Source organism: Podarcis tiliguerta, assembly GCF_965153285.1.
Source record: "Podarcis tiliguerta genome assembly, chromosome: 5".
NCBI lineage: Eukaryota > Metazoa > Chordata > Lepidosauria > Squamata > Lacertidae > Podarcis > Podarcis tiliguerta.
In genome coordinates, this window is record NC_139538.1 from 39983380 (window position 1) to 39996547 (window position 13168).

Sequence of the window (13168 nt, forward strand, 5' to 3'; positions counted from 1 at the left end):
TATGTGACCTTCAAACCCAGCTTGGAAATACATACTTTTAATGGCATTTCCCATTGCTAGACAGGCATAACTCTGGTTGGCTGCTAGCTTATCTCTAGGAGAGAGTGCTTCAGTTAGAGTATCTATAATCTCAGGACTTATTTTTCGATCTATGAACTGAGCATCAGAATGTAAAAAAATTTAAAAAATTAGAGCCTCTCGTAGCTGCTTAATTCATCTACCTTTTCTCACAGGAAACTTTTAATTTAGCAGAAATTTTTAGACTGTGGTGTGTGTTTTGTGCACAATGTAAATGCTTTAAAAAGGGAAGGAAAGAACCCCACACCCCAGTGTTTTTAATAAGATGTGTAGATCTGAAACTGCTGGGAAAATGGGTCTGATATCCAGATAGAAAACAGCAGGACCACCAATAACTCTGCAGAGTACTGACGGGACATCACAGCATGATTTAAAAATCTATGGAGGCCAAGAACTATGATTTGACATGTGTCTCATTACATATATCACAGAAAGAACCACTAGAGCTACTGTGACTGCTAGGGGGGGGGAAAAAGCTATTAATTGTCCATTCCACACTGGTTTCCAGGTTCAAATAGAATGTCTTTAACTACTTCTGTTCTTTATTGCTTGGTTCATTTCCCATGCAATAAATCTGACAGGAGAGTTGCTCAGCAAAGGTTTGGAAGAAGACATGGATGCTTTACAACAGGAACATTAAACTATATCTCATCTTCAAATTCAAGTACTAGTCTACAAGTGTTCGTGTCATAACCATTTTTTATTTTATTTTATTTTTTTTACTATTGGGACATGCAATTTGCATCTTAAATTTGTTCTCCTTAACCCATGGTTGGGGGATGAAATACAACCACATTATATCCCCCCCCCCTCAGCCAATACATTTTGCTTCTGTTGAAGGTGTGTGTGTGGTGGTGGGGGATCTGAATTGTTCCATAAATTAAAATGTTGGAAATGTATTCTAAAAAGGGTGAAGACAAACCTTCCCCTCCCCTTTTAGTAAAGAAGTGTTTCATCTAATACAAAGGTAAGGAACCTGTTAAGCCCAAGGGCTCCACTCCATCATGAGCAACCATCTGGGAGGGACTGCATGCCACTGGTGGGCGGGGCCAGAGACAAAAGAAGGTGGAACAACAGGTGTGACTCTTACCTTTGCACCAGAGGCTTTGCACCAGAGGCTGCCTTCAGTTTTTATGTAGACCTTTTCCCATCCAAGCAAGGAAAAGGCATTAGTAGAGCTCAAGAATACACAAAAACACCTGAGGAGTGTGTGGAGCAGGGTGTCTGAGAGGCAGTCCTTTTTTTCTAAACAAAATGTTTAGGGGGTACTCTCATTTTGACTCAAGAAAACCACCATTTTATAGTTCAAATTGGGGGAAACAATACAGTAAATGGACAAAAGTACAAAGAACACGCATTACCTCATATTGCACAGCTGACAGCTCACAGCAGCTTCCACACATCAACATTCCACACTGCTTCACACATTAAATGCTCACTTCTGTCTGAGACTCAGGAAACACAGGGAAAGGAAATGAAGCCACCATCAGGGGTGGTAACAACGAAACTAGATTTCAACTCTTACTTCACACATTAAACGCCCGCTTCTGTCTGAGACTCAGGAAACACTGTGACAGGAAATGAGGCTGCCATTGGGGGGTAGCAGTGGAACTGATGATTCACCATGCTAGAGAAGAAACTAAAAAAGTTTCTTCCGTTAGATTCACAAAATGTTTAGGGCTGCACATCCCCCTGTGTCCCCCCAGGAAAAAAAGCACTGCTGAGAGGTATGGCCTAAGGAGTGTCTGTTTTGGTGCAGAGTCGCAAGTGCCAGATAGAAAGATGTGGAGGGCCACATTATGCTCCCAGGCCTGAGGTTTCTCTACCCCTAATCTAATATGAAGAGTAAACTAGTGTTAGAGTGGTGGACGTGGCAATAGAAAATCCAGACTGAGTCATGAAACTTACTAGGAAGCTGATGGGTCCCCATCCCAGAGCCACATACAGAAGCCAGCCAGACTGGCTTCCTTCAGCACTGGAAAGAGGACAGCATTCTCCACCACATCTGAAGCAACAGACTAGTTTAGGGGGCTCAGAAAAGGCTGTACAAGGCACACACAGCATTGCCCCTATTTCCCATCAGTGAGCACCTGCCACCCGAGGCAGATGCCACAGTCTGCACAATAGTAGGGAAAGAAAAACACTCTCTTTACAAAAAAAAAAAAAAAAAGCACCACAGTCACTAGGAATAAAGCTTCGTTGGGCATTCAAATAGTTTTCAAGTAGTTGTATTTTTCAATAGATGCTTCTGCTGGCTGAGGAAGGAAAGTGGGAATACTTGGACTATCTATGCTGTGTGTTTATCAAGTGTAAAGGGAACCCAAACCTCTTCCCACAAGTTAATGTTTTTCAGGTTAATATAGTTGCAATTGCTGGATGTGCTCTCATGTAAAAACATTTCCCCAATATGAATCTATCTACCACCCTGCATATGAAAAATGGCATTCCTCCTCCCATCAAAAAAGGGATAGATTCAATCTGTTATCCTCAGGAGTCATTACGGAGCTAATACCTGTGATTGTGACATGTGAGTTCATAAGGTTTGATAAACTCTTCTGAGATGCATCTCCTCTTGAAACATATTGCAGTTTGTGGAAAGATCTTATTATTCTCAAGGAGCACTTCAGGCTTCAGAGAAGTAATCCTATGTAGATAAAAGGCTGAGCCTCTCTTACCAATTATTTCAAGGGTTGACTGTCATTTGTTCCATAACCAGGAGGCGGCAAGAATTCTAGTGATGTAGTTTATGATGTCACATTTGCTATAATCCTGCCTCTGAAACAAATCACTATAAAAGGGAATGAAAACGTGATAACTGAAAATGTCAATTTATTAGCAATATGCTATGTAAATGATAGGGACGCGGGTGGTGCTGTGGGTTAAACCACAGAGCCTAGGACTTGCTGATCAGAAGTTCAGCGGTTCGAATCCCCATGACGGGGTTCCCATTGCTCGGTCCCTGCTCCTGCCAACCTAGCAGTTCGAAAGCATGTCAAAGTTCAAGTAGATAAATAGTGTCAAAGTGCAAGTAGATAAATAGGTACCACTCTGGCGGGAAGGTAAACGGCGGTTCCGTGCACTGCTCTGGTTCGCCAGAAGCAGCTTAGTCATGCTGGCCACATGACCCAGAAGCTGTATGTCGGCTCCCTCGGCCAATAAAGCGAGATGAGCGCCGCAACCCCAGAGTCGGTCACAACTGGACCTAATGGTCAGAGGTCCCTTTACCTTCATGTACATGATATTTCAGAATATTTATTTATTTATGTTTATTTTAAAAAAATCTGTCCTGTGTATTTCTCCAAAGAGAGTCTAAGTGACTAACAAACTGTAAGAAAAACAGAATGAAAGAAACAAAATTATCTAAACACCTTCATACATTCAGATTAATAAATTAACAATATCCGACCCATTGAAGAAATCCCAGCAGCACAAAAATAACATAGAGCTGAGTCAGCAAAAAATAAAGTTAATCAAATATCTTTTCACTATTTATTTCTTAAAACTGAAGAAGATGATGTAAACAACCTATGTTCTTCATTCAGTCACAGTCACTGTCGCAGTCATTTTTTAAAAAGAAAAATCCATTGATTGATTTGTACATCTTACCTACTTTTAGCAGTTGTATTCATATATATATATATATATATATATATATATATATATATATATAACTGGTTTTCAACAATGGTCTGCAGCAGAATAGCAATGGTGCTATTAGGCAGGTACAGTGCTATTTTTCTAGAAAAAGAGGTGCCAGAACTCATGATGAACACCTCCCTTATTCTCTTAAAATGGCAATGACAGCCACCTGAGAGGTGACATAACTGAGTTCCTGTGAGTTCCCCCTGAAAAACAGCCCTGGGTAGGTACCACAACAGAAATGGTCCCACCCCCTCACTTTCTGAGGATGAGGGATTTGGAGCAGATGACAATCAGAGTTTGCAGTGAGGAACATATGGAAGAAGGGAACCCATTCTAAAAATATAGGCTGAACAACATTGTTTCTTGATTCACATTTGTGCAAATAAAAGCAACAATTGACTACTACGGAATCAGCCTTCTGCCCTTCAGTTGTTTCTGGACTACAACTCCCATCAGTCCAGCCAGCCCAGTCATTGGTTAGGGGTGATGGACGTTGTGGTCATAGAATCATAAAACTGTAGAGTTGGAAGGGACCCCAAAGGTTCAGCCCTATGCGATGCAGGAATATCAGCTAGAACATCCATGACAGATGGCCATCCAACCTCTGCTTAAAAACCTTAAAAGCCTCCAAGGAAGGAGAGTCCACAACCTCCTGAGGGAGACCACTGCCAGGTACCAGGATGAGGAAGGCTGGTATAAAACATGTTTACTGCAAACAGGCAATCTGCAACACTCACTTTTCAGAATTGTCCTCTTTGGTCACCGTAGAACATGAGTACACATACAGTTGTTTGCAGAACTTTTCCGAGGTTCATTGCTACAGAATGAGAGATGCAAAGGTTCTTAAGGAACTTGTTAACAAGCTTGTTTGGACAACAGAAGGGAAACAGATCACAAGGCTGTATATAGCAATCATTTTAAGTTGGCCAGAGTCACTCCACTTACTTCTTAGGGAGTTTGTGTAATGGATACATGTCTGAACTCTCAAGTGGAATTTCTTAACAGAACTCTGTTGACAGGCTGTGAAAAATATGAAACTGAACTTCCATTAAGCACTTAACTTCAAAGGAGAACAGAAATGTTGCTAAAGCTTTCACACAAAGCAGAATGTATTTTATCTATTCCTGAAAGGTGTGGACATTGTTGTAAGTCACTGAAGGACTGTGATCCGATATTTGTTGAGAGTAAAAGATGTCGAGCTTTATGCCTCCTGGGTGTCTTCGCCATCAACATACCCACCAGCGTAACTCACCGTACTGAAGGCTTCTCGCTTATCGTCTTAGAAGCGTGAATTAGAAGCAGGCTGAAGATGAGTCTACTCAGCAGCCCCAAAACTGGAAAGGCATGAAGCACAGTGATTCTTAGAAGACAGATTCTGACACTCAAAGAAAGAGTCCATTTATTTCATTTAAGTTTTAATCTTGCAGCTGTTCAAAGGAGTATAGTAGATCGTCCCCCAGGATAACCTGAACAAACTGCACAGTCAAGAAAAGTACTTGGCCCCTTTGTACCAGAGTTTCTTGTAGAATGATGGCAAATTTCTTACCAAGGCTGCAATCCAGTGCCCTCTTACCTGGGAGAAGAAATGAACAAAGGTGTCGGTTTCGGTTTCTCATTTTTCTCAGTTCGCCCCATTGACTCACCAGTTTGAGATTTTGTTTCTTTCGTCCTCTCCCTTTAGATCTTATTTTAAATTTCAAATATATGCATAACAGTGAATTTTTTGTTCTTTATATATATAACAAAAACAAAGTAGTACCAAAGCATTACAATTAATATGTTTCAAGCAAAAAAATATGGTCCATCTGATAGTTCATTCTTCCCCCTGAGTCCTGTTAGGGAAAAGTCGGGGTATATATAAAGAAATAATACTAATACTTTTTTTTTAAAGTACAAGTTGTAACCTAGAAAGACAGTTATGTGCATTTATTATCTTAAAGTGTTGTTACTTATCATGTAAAAATTAACCATTTACTCATCTAATTTTGTACGAGCAACAACCAATTTGCACACGTTCAAAGCATGCGTGACCATACATGTGCTCAACGCCACAAACACAAAAGTGGCTGGGGAATGGGGCGTAATGGGGGTAGGGTGGGGCAGAGTGATACAGGGTGGAATGGGACAAGGTGGGCTTATAGGCACCCCTTTACAGCTCAATGAAAACTGAGTCTGCTCAGTGGCCAGGGAATGGTGTCTGACTATAAAGGGCAGGGTGTATGTGTGAAAAAAATTAATGGGAAGGCAAATGGAATGGAGTATCTTGAAGAGAAACATTTCACACTGCAGCTTTTTGTTGCAGACTCCACTTTTAGTAACATAATAATAAGCCAGATATCAAGTGTTTGAGAAGTCTACTTTAAAGGAAGTCAATTTGCATGAATTATAAGTAAAGGATTTTCATAGTGATTGTGCTTTGATCCTAATAATGTTAAATGTTGAGAGAGAGAAAGCAGTTTCTGTATTCAAATCACATTCTCCACAGCTTACCATAACCTTAGAAAATGTTAGGATCTGCTGATTGTATCTAATCTATTAATCTTCAACTCGCTTAGAAGATTTTTAAATATGAAGAACCACTTCTTTCATGTTCACCATCATAAGATGGTGAACTCTTGCTCCCAAGAACTCTTGTTCCTCAGAAATATCTCATGAGACACTTCAGAGAGGAAATAAACAGTCACCTTCCTGCTAACCACTAGGACAAGTCACAGTTCATAAGACTGTTTCTGAAGAGCAGATTTCTAACACAGAGGGCCAGGCAGTAGGAATGAAACCAGTACATCTCCTCTCTCTCCAAGCTATTGGTGGCAAGGTAGCAGATCACGAGGGATGCTTGCAATATATTGATTAAGAAATTCATATCCTGCCTTTCAGGACAGGTGCTCTCACAAGGCAGAGCACAGAACACAATTTAAAATATATAATTGCACCCTTTAAAATGCAGTAAAAATACCAGCAAGATACAGCAACTGATGCGAATTAATAAAAAGCAGTGCTTGAGAGTTCTGCCCAGCACTGTTTACCATCCTATTTCCCTCACATGCCTGAAGGAGATTCAGTGCTGTTCACCTATACAGGAAATTCAATTCCCTGCCAGGCACCTTTCCTATTCATTGACTCCTTCAGTTTCTCTCTTCTCAACCAGCTAAGTCCTGGCAAAGGATGAGCTGCCTGTGCTTAAGCTGCCTTTGTACTTAAGCAAATTCAAAGCATGAGTCACATACCGTGAGTCAGCTAAATGCCTTCCTGCGAAGCGGGGCGGAGAGCTGCAAAACAGAAGGCTTTCACCTGACCTTTACTAGAGTCATTTTTTAAAGTGCTATTTTGTCCTTGATTTGGTGATGTGCTGAAGATAATTGCTTTTTTTTTTCTCCCAGCAGAAAAAATGCCCGTTTTTTTCGAGTGGGAGAAATGACTGTTTTCATTGGTGTTAAAGGAGTGCAAACCTGGTTGCCTGATTCAGGAATTCCATCAGAGACACAGCTGCCCTCCGTAAAGACTACCAGAGAAATTGTGACTAAAGCACAGGCAGGGAAGGGGCAACATTTACTGGGCTGTTTGAATTCCACGTGCAACACCTGCTTTTATTAGTTTACAAGGGAGTTGGTGGAGAAACAACCCATCAGTGTTGCAGGATACCTATTAAGGTATCCTATATTAAATAAAGTGAAACAATGCACCAGAACTGTGGAACGTTTTCTCACGATAATCTGGTTTACTCCGCATGGAATCAAACAGTCCAGAAATCTCATGAAAACAATATCTGTACTTTAGCTCCTGTAAGCACATTACTAGAAATAGATTTTCTGCAGTTCCCCCCTTAACACAGCTGTTTAAACCATAGGCTTAAATAAGATTATGCTGTTTGCTTATTAAACCTGAAAGGAAAGCCTATTTCAGTCATCGGTAGGCTCCAAAGGAAGAGTGAGGGAGGATCGTCTGCCAAACACGTCTTTATCTTAATACAATGGAAACTGCCCACATTACCGGAATGATCTCAGAACAAAATGAGTACCAAAGCAACACTGAAATTGTTTGCCGTAGTGGCTTTCTATGGAAAAATACAATTTAGTCTCCCTCTTTCTCTGACTTATAGTAACTGTGGAATTTATCTGTCAGTGAAGTATGCCACATTAATGGTGTTGTCCAATATACGTCTACTCGGAACTAAGTCTCATTGAATTCAATAGGGTTTACTCTCAAGTAAGTGTGTTAATAGGATTGCAGCCAGAAAAGATGAAGGAAACTTTGAACAAAGGCTGTTGAGCTATTCTTTGATCACATGGAGACTGGCCATATAATAGCAGAATCCTGATTATATCATTAATTATCTCAAGAATATCAGCTGGGAGATATCTTTTCACATGCTCTACAATATCAGAACAGCTTTATAATGCAAATACGTCCATATTTTCCTGGACATTACCGGAATTTCAAAGGCGGAATTGACATCCAGCAGGTTGTCCAAAAAGCAGCACTCAACAACCTGGAGGGGGTTGTCTAAAAAAAACAACACAACAATTTTGGGGTCTTGTACTTTTTGAAATATGGCAACCCTATCTTAGAGGTAAGTTTCTCACTGTGTTCAGTGGGGCTTATTGCTAGATAAGTGTGTACAAGACAGCATATTTTGTTTGACCGGATATAACATGTTCCTCAAGAAACAATAAAATGCCAGTTTTGAAGAAAAAGTTTACTATATATATGATTTCTTCCTGCCCCTCAATAGAGTAATGTGCTTTGGCCAGTGAGACTCTGGCTCAAATCTCTGCTGAGCCACAAAGTTTACTGGGTGACTTTTGAGCCAGCAGCTATAATTCATCCCAACCTACCTCTGAAGGCCATTGTGAGAATAAAAGGGGGTGGTGTGTAATCATGCATCCCAGCTTGAACTATTTGGAAGACTTGCAAGACTAAATGGTAATAAGCAGTAAAACTACTGTCAAGAGGATAGTTATACAGACCAATGTTCTTACGGATTAACAGCATCTAACTGTCCCTCTCTACATTTTCAGGAAGTGATGGAATGTGTAATAAGAGTGAGAGAAATTATTTTATTCCAATGAAAGTCGCCATTATAGGGATCAAAATGTCAGGAACCTTCTCAGCAATGATCTCGGAACTTTGAGGGACTTGTTAATGGAGCCCTATCCTAGGATCAGGGAAGCAGCTATTTTGTGTTTGAGTAGCAAAACAACAGTATTAGGCAGGAGAAGAGGAAAGGAATCACATAGGGGCTACAGAGGCATTTAAGGAGTAAAAAACCTAGGTGCCTATTATTAGTAGTTACATTACCCAGTTAACTCACAGGTAAATGTCTCCTAGCACCCATACAGTAGAGATGTATTTGATCTCAGTCTCTGAGCTGCATTGCTGTCTATAATTAGCACCATGATTTGACATAAAAGTCAATATAAAAATATTGGAACAGCTACCTCCATCTGAATTTAAAAAAGCAGTATTGTGGAAAGCTGTTAGCTAAATGCATCACTATGCTCAGCAATACTGCACAATTAACAGATTCAGCTCTCCAAACTTCCATTAAAAGCAATTATTATTCATTTATCAAGAGCAAGAAAGCCCCACTTCACAACACGAGTTAAAATGCAATTAGGTGCAGTAGGGCAGAACGAATTTCTCAGCACAGAACGGGTTACAACAGCACACCCAAGCTTCATGAGGCTTGCTAGTCAGGCTCATCATTCTCTTAGGACATAATAATGCCACTAAATATGCTGGATCATTAGCAAAATTACATAGCCAAAGAAGGGCAATATTAATAGAGCTCTGTAACATTTTATAGGAACAGCAACTTGTTAAACATCACTAGGAAATAATTGTATTACAGTCAGATGCATGAACTCATTATGTTTTTAACAATAGAAGCTGGGCAAGCGATTCACTTTGGAGAATTCTTTGCATTATGCTTCCTATCACGGGCTCGGGGTTCATGGATATGGGGAACCAGCCTCCCTCCCCCCTGGATCTCTTTTACGGCAACACAATAGAAATGGATGCAGAATTCTTTGGCAGGCTGGGGTTAACGGCAGCATTGTCTTCCATCTCATGACTGTACACAGATGCTGAATTTACACTTCTGAAATACTTCTCATTTTATACCCAGACATGTGCATAAAAAGGGAATCAGAGAAGATGCCACCCAGTGACACGCCGCGATTCATATTTCTAAAAGAGATGGCACCGTTAGAACTGGATATACCTTTCAAAAGCCTTAACACCTCGGACCCACATTTGGATCTCTTTCCCTTGATTTCACGTTGCATGGCACAGCTGAAATGTGAGTCAGTGCTTAGAGGAGCAGGTGTTGGAACAGAAGATCATAGTGGCTTGTGAGCTGGTGATCTAAATATAGACCGTCAGGCAAGAATTTAGCTCAGTACTGTCACATGCTGCTTGTAGGCTTCCCATAGACATTGGGTTGGCCATTGTGAGAACAGGATGCAAGATAGTTGGGCTGTATGCCACCAACTCAGCTCTGGCCAGGGGACTGCAAGGAGACCAGCCCCACCAGTGAAGTAAACCTCCTTGCACCAAAAGGCCAGAGTGGTTCTTTCCACATGAGCCCTATACATTAAGCTTCTGGGTTGGGTGTGAGGAGCTATGAAACTTGCTCCTGTTGTGTAGAAATCACTTTTGTTTGCCTTTATTTCAACTTCAGCAGCTTGAGACCAGGATGTGCAAATAACTGTCTCATTGATCTGGTCTGCATGTACAGTTGTACCTTGGATCCCGAATGCCTTGTGACTCAAACGTTTTGGCTCCCAAATGCTGCAAACCCGGAAGTGAGTGTTCTGGTTTGTGAACGTTTTTAGGAAGCCGAACATCCAACGTGGCTGACATGGCTTCAGATTGAGTGCAGGAAGCTCCTGCAGCCAATTGGAAGCCATGCTTTGGTTTCTGAACGTTTTCAGAAGTTGAATGAACTTCCAGTTCCATTTGAGAACCAAGGCACAACTGTAATCCTAAATTAAGGCTTGGCATTATGTGCTCAAGCCTTGAGCTTGTGCATTCCCTCTGCCCTTCCAACATGACCATAAGCAGGAGCTAGGCAGTTTTCAGTAACCATGGTTCATTATATCATAGACAAACCAGAAACTATGGTTATTCTTAACTATGGTTGGAAAGGGGCGGTATAAATTTACTACACTAAATAAATTACACATAGGCTGACAACTGGGTAAATGTGAGTGCAATTAAAGCTGAAATTCCCCTGTTCAGTTTGATGGGGCACAGAAGTTAGGGCAAGTGAATCAGATCATGCTTTTTTAAGATCATCCTTCAGTACTGTCTTAATGTTATTCACAAAGTTCTGAGAGGAAAGGAGCATCTTTGCAGACAAGCAACACTTGAAATGCAAAGAGAAGAGTAACTATTGCTGTAAAACAGTTTATTGACCTATCAATCCTTATGTTCTTTTCAGGATTGAGAACTGCTTGCCCTGGGAGAGAAAGGTGAGTGTTAGCTCTTGTGAGCACTCTGCTATTTTATATTAAATTTCCAAAACAGCCCTATTAATATCTATACTCTGCCAGAAAACAATTAGATTAATATTTAAACCCTTTGAGAAAACAATCAGATAGGGATCAAGCAGGTTATTTGACAAGAGACCGCTGGGTTCCAATCCTCACTATTGCAACAATTTCTCTAGATTAGGAAAGCATTTCCCCAGAGTGTACCACAGATTGAATACAATGTGTATTGAAAACGTAATGAAAGAAACATGATTAAAAAGCACAACAACTTGCTGATAATTATTTCATCATGCCAGAAGAAATGAAGCTATTTTAAAGATACAATTAAAGAGATCAGTAATATAAGGCAATCAAACTCAGCTAATGTACAATGCCAGCCTATTCTAGGGCAAACCCACTGAGCAACAATCCCAAATTGCATGGATTAGAAATTTAAAACTTTCCACTTAACTTATGGAAGGAGGTGTGCAAAACAAATATATTGCATAAATGCACATGCAACTTTCAGCATATATATATATATATATATATATATATATATATATATATATATATTGCGGGATGGGGGGGGGGGGAGGCAATGCTAAGATAGGAAACCTGAAAGTGTAAGAGGGATAGTAAGGGGGAAGTACCATAGATCTCTGCGTTTTGCACGCAGGAGGTACCCACACCTTCAGAAAAAGAGTATCTCATCTGGGACAGCTATGGGTTGATGGGCAGAATAATCCTAAAGAGGGACCGGGAGGGCAAGAAGTCTTCCACTTTATTCAGAGCCCTGCTGGTTTATGCTGGCCAGGACAGAAGATGGGAGCCACCTTTCTTCCCATTATGTGTCATGCCAGCTCCAGTCTGACATAACTGAGTGTGGAATCCGCAAGGCTGCTCCAAAATGCCCCGTTTCAGCATTTTCTGCAGGCTAGACCCAGCTGAAGAACCAAAAGCTTACCACCCACTTTGGCGGAGCTGAGGCCTCGGCAATATAGGACAGCATTGTATGTTCATATGTCAGTTGCAAGGGAACAGAAAGCAGGAAGCTGTGGCTATGGTGATTAAGAGGAGATGGTGACATCACTGAGCATTATTTCAGATAATGAAGCTCACATCAGATCACACCTCTGCTTCCATCAATAGAGAAACTGCAATGCACCCGAATGAAAGAAGAGGGAGGGAGGGAGAGAGGGAGGAAGGAAGGAAGGACTGGACTCTGTTGCTGAAGAAGAGTGCTATAATCTAAGGCCATGATGCATGGTGACAGCAGCATGGGCATGGCATGGAGGTGTGTTTAGGGCAGTGTGGCTGGTTCCTCCACACAGGGCACCATATTACCAAGGTCTGCCCCTGAAGGAAGCATAACAAGTTCTATCAAGCTACGGTTCTCTGTTTTGGGTCCCCAGGGGAAAGGAGAGGGTTTTCTACATGTGGCGGCATGTTAAGAATTCTGCACATGAATCTGTTCATTTACGATCAGTTCTTTTAAGCAAGATCAAAGCTTGCTTAAAAGATGTTTCAAATTATCATAGTGATGGGAGAGATAAAAAAGGCCACAGAGTCCAGGCTCCTTTCCAAAGGACAGCTGGGATGTTCACAAATCCTATGCACAATGCAGAGGTTACCCATCCCTGCTTTAGAGAGACTCTACCTACACGAGCAACTTTGCTGTGTTTTCCTGTCACTGGATCCAGCCATTTTTGGATGGCAGACAGCCTTTGTTCAGTGATATTATGATATTCAATGAGCAGGTCCGAAACAGCTTAGTGAAGGCGGACAGAATTGGTAATGAGGGCTAGGATTTCAGCCTAGGTTTGCCAGATCTGTATATGAGCTAACAATCTGGGAGATTGTGTTTAAATGGGTCTTTCAACATTTAATGACATAGTTTGCTGAATAGCCACAAAACCTTCAGACTCTCTTCAGGATTTTAAGATTTATTGCAAAATGCAGCTTTCCTTGCA